The sequence below is a fragment of the Girardinichthys multiradiatus genome, chromosome 14 (genome assembly GCF_021462225.1).
Source record: "Girardinichthys multiradiatus isolate DD_20200921_A chromosome 14, DD_fGirMul_XY1, whole genome shotgun sequence".
Taxonomy (NCBI): domain Eukaryota; kingdom Metazoa; phylum Chordata; class Actinopteri; order Cyprinodontiformes; family Goodeidae; genus Girardinichthys; species Girardinichthys multiradiatus.
Genome location: NC_061807.1, coordinates 13,439,502 through 13,447,254, shown reverse-complemented (window position 1 = coordinate 13,447,254; position 7,753 = coordinate 13,439,502). Strand labels below are relative to the sequence as shown.

The 7,753-nt window shown below is 38.3% G+C and overlaps 1 long non-coding RNA gene across 1 annotated transcript; it reads left to right on the top strand.

Annotated features, from left to right (window-relative positions):
- Positions 1-732: 732 nt before the first annotated feature.
- LOC124880885 lies at positions 733-6,770 on the top strand. Its single transcript, XR_007041489.1, has 3 exons — positions 733-972; positions 6,128-6,331; positions 6,572-6,770. It is a non-coding gene; the product is annotated as an uncharacterized LOC124880885 (long non-coding RNA).
- The last annotated feature ends 983 nt before the right edge of the window (positions 6,771-7,753 follow it).

The following is a 7,753-nucleotide window of genomic DNA, read 5'->3' as shown; positions in this document are numbered from 1 at the left end:
GGAAAATCAGATGGAGGGAAAAATCCTAACTGGGTTTCCCTCAGAGAGTCAGAGGTTGATGAAAAGCCTCCATGTTACTGTGGGTTTGTGAGCAGAACCGACCCAGTTTATCCAGGTTAAAACAAAACCAAGTGTCTCTGTTGTTGTTTCTATGGTTTTATGTTTGTTTAATGCTTTCTCGTTACACTTTATTCTTCTGCAGGTTTCTCTAAAATCCAAAGCTATAAAATATGAAAACAAACCAAAACCAGATCAAATGTTGCAGGAACAGTTTCTCTGACAGCAGATCAGGAACTTTTTCTCATTCTGTGGAGATATATTATGTTTGTGCATTAATTACTATTATGTTCATAACCAGTGTGTTATAAAATGTATAACCTGTGTTAGTATAAGACATTGTGGCCTGCAGAAGTGTTGTTGCACAAACTTGGCCTTGAGTGTGGTGAAGTAGAGAAAGACTGTAGAACTGTAATGGTGGGAAAAGGATGGGACAAGATTAACGACTTGGTACTCCCTTCTCATATCAGCAGAAAAGCAGAGTGCAGGTGCAGGAAAAGTAAGCAGGATAATAGCTGTCCAAATATGGTAAGCCGGAAGAGTCTGTATGAAATCATATGTATGAACAAAACTGTAAACAGGGCGCTGCCTATTTTTATGTGTGTTTCAATAAAAGCAATGACCCCAGTGAGAAGCTTCGAAGTCGTCTCGGTGTGTGTTGTGTTACCACATACGAGAGCTTCCCTGATCCAGGTATTTGAATAACATACAGCTGTCTCCGTGTGATTTATTATAATGTCTTGTGAATTCTTTCAGCTTAGGTGAATAAACGAACACGCAGAACACCCCTTGGGAGGGTGCTTCAACAATTGGTGATCCTCCGACGTGATTCACGGCTGACTTAGGGAATTTGGACAAAGAGAGAGTGTGACAGATGAACCTCTGACATCCAGGGCGCCCACATGTCATCAAAAGGTAGGCAGTGCCTATTGTATCAAAGTCTGCCGATTGAATTTATGTATAGGCTAAATTATTTACCAGGGTGTCAGCGGTTTTGAATGTTATCACTCTGGAAAACTGTTAAAGACTGTGCATTAACTGAATGTGTTAAAATGGAGTCAGAGATGAAAAATCTGAGATGAGACCAGGGGTTGAAGTCCCCTGGGTGAGATGAGACCAGGGGTTGAAGTCCTTTTATTGCTGAGCGTGGCTGCTTCACTCATTAGTTGACGAATTAATGAGATAATGCTGGGTTTGAGTCCCGTGCAACTGGCAAGGCACGAATAATTGGCATTGGTTAGAGTCCAGACGAGTAATTTATCTGATTTTTTAAAGAAAACAGGTGAATGATTCACTCAGACATTTTACAAGGGTTTAAAGTCCCCATCTAGTGGACAAACGGAGGAATTACACAAGTCACGGAGAAGTGCAGTCGACTTTGAATATTTGAACACACATTCTGACTTAAAAATGCGGTTGGATTGTTAATTACTTAAGCGAAAATAAAATCCATTTGTTGTATATGTGAAGTGGCTTGTAGTGGATTGTTTCTGCATATTTGTGCATATTTCCTGTGTGCGAGTGTCTGTCAGACTGTTGTGTTGAATACGAACTGGAATGTGTTTGTGTGCACTGAGCGAGATGATCAATTGGGTTATTTTTGAAGGTAAGAAAGATTCTGATTGGACAGTGGTACCACACAAAAATTAAACTAATCTCATGCTTCCTAAAAGACTCTGCATGAAAAGGCTCTCAGAACCGCAGAGTTATTTTCCACCACAGTACCAAGTTTTTTAAGCATGCTTTTTCTTTATTTTAAAACAGATCTGTATTTTTGTTTTGTTTTTGGCTTTTTAGCATAATGTTTGTCTGAAGCTTCTTATGAACTGGATTAGGAGCAAATATGATCTGAGGTAAATTAGGAGTTGTGAACTAGTGATTTTTAAATCTGATTATTGTCCAAGCAGAAATAATACACTAACAGGTGTGGGGATATTTAGCCAATCCTCTCTTCAATCTGCAGAAAGTTAACATCATTGTTCATTTTAGGAAAAGAAAAACAAATAAAGGCTCTCTCAATACTAAAGAGGATGGTCGGCTCAAACTCCAGTCTCCTTGTTTGATTTCTTAAGGTTTAAAGATTAAAACAATACATAGGAGTACAAAGGTACACAGAGTATTTTCAAATTACTAAATCATAAAATATTGGAACATTTATCAGCATTTGGATTATTAAAGAGGGGTTATAGTAATAATTTTCTCCCCAACTCTCAAAATTTAAACAGCCAAATTAAGGAAAATTATGTGTGTCTTCCCTTTAAAACACTATGTGGAAAAAAGTCCAGTTTGGATTCAAGCTTATTATTTTAATTTCTGATTAAATCAAACACTGCAGTTTTTGTTTTGTTTGGGTATAACATGAAAATGTCAACGCCGGCTTAAAATACTTCTTTGCATTTAACCTGAGCAGAGAAATTCTTGAATGCAGCAGCAATTAAATTGAGCTCATAAAATAACACCAAGTTAACTTAGAAAAATTACAAGGTACCTGAAACTAACAGTGTGACTGTGTTGTGTGTGTATGGAGGACTAAGCATTTTAATAGAATCATAGCAGGATTCTGCTAGTCCTGTGTTTTCTTTTGCCCAGATTAAAACTACGTACTGGTGACTTTGGAGATTCAGGTCGGATTTCATTCCAGAAAATTAACACCGCTGCGAATTAGTCGCAGTAGAAGGCCGTGTTAATGTCCTCTCCTTAAAGTCTCATGCTAGTGACCTTTTATCTGGGACATTTATACTACAATTAAACTAACATAAAACATAATGGGGAAGAAACAAAGTAAACTAATTGACTTAGAAGAGGAGGTAAAGTTTATGGAGAACTATGTAAAAGGAGCAGGTATGATCTGTCATAGATGGAATAAAAAATAAAAAACATGGGTTTTTGGGCAAATTAGATACAAAGGATGTCTTAAAATTACAAGGGGATCTAAAATTAGAAATAATGAAAACTAAAAAGAGAAAAATAACAAAGAACAATGGGGAAGGGACAGAGAAAAAGCTCTGATTTAACAGAAATATGTACACGATGGCATAAAAATACGGATTTTCAGGTAACTTAATTATCACTGAAATCTTAAAACTACACGGGGATCTTAAACTGGAGATTATGCTTTCAAAAGATTCAAGAGACAATAAAAAACCTTGCCAGATTATAATTTCAAAGGGGACCTTTCAGTCCCTGAATGCAGACAGTTGATAAACAGATTAAAACAAAAAGATGAATTTAAAAAACAACAACAAGAGCAGCTTTTAACTGACATAACCATAATACTGAGGCCTTAAGAAAAGCACAGAAAAAAACTTTCAGCTTAACTGAAAACAAATAAAGGGGGGCGGACCTCCACCCATCCCAGGTTAGAATACCAAGGTAGCCCCAAATTATAAAGACTAAGAGATGGTTTTAGAGGACGAGGTAAAGGAAGTTAAAAGAGGAGGTGACAATGTGGACAACATGGAAACTGTCCAACTGGACAACCCAGTGAACAATGACTAGAGAAGAGAGAACAGAATGTTGTTAAAGAAGTAATCTGAGAGTAAAAGATTTTGTAGGCAAGCATTAGTGAGAAACAGGTGCTTTAAAAATCATTCTATGGTGTTATACTACTAACAATATCATGATAAAATGCAAAAGATTCATTTTACAGGGAAATAATTCCATATTTGGCTCAGATTGTTTGCATTCTTGATTTGTTCCTCTTTGAGAGAAGTTAAATTTCAGCTCTGTGAAACGACCTTGACAAAGAGATGCAGCTGCCTGAAAACAAAGATAAAACTTCTGCAAACAGCAGAAGCCTGTCTCTGCTGAAAGGTCTGAAAATAAATTGTAACTCTACCTCTGCATGTGTCAAACTCAAGGTCCGCGGGCCAAAACCGGACCCCAGAAGTTTAGTGATTCTCTAGAAGTAGAGCCTTTAATATGGTGATTATTTGCTTGAATGTTATCTTATCAATCAATAAATAGTTTTGTCTACATTCTGCCACAATCTGCCTTTTGAAAATGTTTTGAATCTTGCTCTTTATGTAAAAAAAAAAAAAGAGGAATTGGCTAAAGTCTGCAGACACAAAATGAACCTGGATTGAAGCTCTAACTAAGTTTATTTAATCTGAGATCCTCTCCAAATGCAACAGTATATGTCAGTCTACATGAGATACTAACAACTTCACCTACTGGTATAATATAAAGATCTGATTGAATATGTGAAACAAACAATGATGAAAGTTTTTCAACAGGTGATGCTCATCCAGGAGGAAGACAGTGTTCCTAGGAAATGCAGCTCATTCATTAACAATCAATTTTCTCCTATAGGTGGACGTTTTGCTGACTAATCATAGGCTGGATCTATGAAACATTATGAGCACAGAACAAATGACCAAGGTTCTGACTGACTTATGAACCTCACTGACCTGACAATGATAACATGACACCCAACAGATAACACCTTTAAGGTGGACCCACTAAGACCACCTTATTGATTCTTGGTGTATAAAAAAAAATTGAAGCGTTCAAAACAGACCTGGTGGAAACAAAAGGGGTTATGAGGAAACAATGTGCATTTTAAGAATAATAGAAGTCAAATTATGTTCAAATTTTTGCAAATAAAAATTACTCTGACAGAGAAATAAGTAAGTAGTGTGTGAATGTGTGTGAATGGGAATGACTGATTTCATTGTAATGCATCTTTGAGGGACTTTAAAAGCGCTAATAAAGGTCTGATGTTCTGATGATCTTTGCCAAATTTATATCTTAATAAGGTTTCCAGAAGCTTTTCCGAAAAATCATATAAAGATAGCAAAGGTTCTACCTGTATTGAAAATACTGATAACCATAAGAAAGTTCATAGATCCGTCTTCAATTTTTCATAATTATTTTACAAACAGGGTATTTAAACTTTCATGTGGCCAAATGTCTGTATTTGACTTTCTGTTTTTGTGAAATAAATGTCTGTTTCATGTTATGTAAAAATTAGAGTCCTCAACATTACCATAATAATATTAGGTCAGTTCTCTATGGTAAAACAAAAAGATTTTAACAGATGTTTAGACTTTTTCCAGTCAGGTTCAAAATGATTGAATTAGACTCAAACTTAACATAAGATGAAATGAACCTTAACAGAATTACTGGACTGGACTGAAATAGAGAAAACTTTAGTTAATTGAAACAAACTTTAGTTACTTGAACTAAATACAAAGTTGACTGAAACTGTATGTTGTATCTATAAAACTGGGTAAGATAAACTAAGATTATAAGATATAATATGCCCTTCATTTTTTGTGTTCATCAGTGAGTGAGTTTTTATTTTTAATAAGAACTAAACCCAGCACTATTTAAAATAATAGCAACTACCAAAAATATTGATCTCATTTTTAAATGTAATAAGGACAGCGGCTACAGTGACACATTGGGAAGACCCACGTGTCAAAGGGGGGAATATGTCACATCTGGTAAAGCATTAATGCTACACTAAAAATGTTTCTGACTATGCAAAGAATTTTTGCAGATCATGCATAATTTGTTGCAAACACGGGGGAAGAAGTATTGCCTAGTGGGAATAGATTAATCTAGTTACACATTTCTTCCCCACATATGGTATCCCACAGATTATAAGGTCAGATAATGGAACTCATTTTATAAATAAACTAATAGAACTAAGTTCTAAAGCATTAGGGGTTCAGTTAAAGATTAAGGAAAACAATAGCTCAGGAGGCAGAGAAAAAGAAGAGGAGAAAGAGCAGCTACAGAATCAGCTCCTTAAATTGCAGCTGCAAGAGGCCAAAGAGAAAATTAAATAAGAGAAAAATGATATAACTGAAAATGTAATGTTTCTGTTTCTGTGAGGGGCTTCTCAGGGGCTGCATAAATTCTTCCTGTTCAGATTGGGACTCAGAGAGTAACTCACCCTTTTGTGTGTTCACTCAGCACACCTGCTAATTTGCTGGGCAGAGACTTATTAGTGAAGCTGGGAGCATCAGTGTTGTGTGGTACTGATGGGTTAACGATAACTTTTCCAGATGGTTCCTTTTTGGCATTTGGACAAATGCTTCAACATGGACAATATTTTTTACAGCCAGTTGCAGAGGAATATGCTGACATCTACTGGACACTGTTGACCGAACCTCCAAGCAGCATCTTCTCAGTGTGTCAGGTGTGGAAACCCTGGATTCAAAGTCTCTGCCGCTGCACATCTCCGCCTGACCCTCCCCATGTCACTCTGTTCTATGACCGTTGTCACACTGAATGGTACCAGATTTGTTTAATGAAACAGTAGAAGGTAGGACATGGTTTATTTCATCCAAAAATGTTTATGTGGCTCTTCAGGGTGTGGCTGCAACAGTTGATTTAACACCTGACCAAGCAGAATGGTATTTACTGTCGGATAAAGCTGTTCCTCATGTTTCTCTTTCTTTGCATCCTGAGCATCAAGCTAAGGAATTGGGAGGAGTGGTAATGCGCTCTCTGGCAGCTGGGGACTGGCAGGACACCTCAATCACCAACTTAATTTTGGTTACAGAGTTCTCAAAACAGGTTCCAGAGAAACCAACCGAGGGACCTCAGACAACCACGTCCGAAGCTGAGTGGATCCTGCTGAAAGTCATCAAAAGGAAGTGGTCAGAGCCCAGGTGGACGGGTCCATTCCAGGTCACAGAGAGAACCTCACATGCGGTGAGGGTCAAGGGCAAAGGAGACATGTGGTATCATTGGAGCCAGTGTGCAGCAGCAGAGGCACCACAGAGATCGCTGCCAGAGGTCCAGCAGAACCTGAGGGACAACACCAGCACACCAGAAGATCTTTCTCACCCAATTCAAGAGGCAGAATAATCTCCTAGGGTGAGAAAGCGTTCATTTACACCTAAAGGTTAGTCTACACCTTAGGTGCACCGTCAGATCAGTGGTCCCACCAAATAGGGGCAGAATAATCCCCTGGTGAGACCACTTAGCTCCAGGTCAGTCTACACCTGTGAGTGAAGACCAGGACATCACACAGAAGAGGTGGATGTGATTGAGTTTTCCTCTCTTTCACTGGTGGTCGTAGCTGCTCTCCCACCGAGAACAGAACTGAACATTCTGAACTTTAAAAAAAAATAATAATAAAAAGGTATTTTGTGTTTCACCATATTGTTAATCCTCATCTTCCTTTGCAGGTACCTTCGAAACGAATGGGAGGTGAAAATCTAGGACCCAGGCCCCTTAAGGGTTGGGTCATGGTAGGTATAGGTGTTTTATCATTTTTCATTGTTACATTGATTTTCGGATTGTTCTGTGAACTGCCTTTCCAAGCATGCTCCAGTCATCCAGACAATAAAGTATCAAAATGCAGCGCTCCACCCATTGCCAACAAAACCAGGGCTGGCCCTTTTACCCCTCTACGGAGAAATGGCACATACACTTGCTTTAACTTCACTTCCAAAACCCCGCAGGTGAATGTTGGGGAAATTCCTCGCGATTGGTGCAACTCCACTGTGTCAGGCTCAGTGATAGGCCCTTGGGCAAGATCAGGACTTTATTATTATTGTGGAGGACACCGCCTTCTGACTAGGATCCAAAATAATACTATTGGAGTGTGTGCCTTGGTTAGGTTGCAGGCACCTCTCCTCTTGTTAGGAAGAAACCTTAAGTATCTTCCTTCAACACACGCCCAAAGCACAGCTTTAACTAGGAGAAGGCGTAGACATATAAAACGGAGCGCAAACAC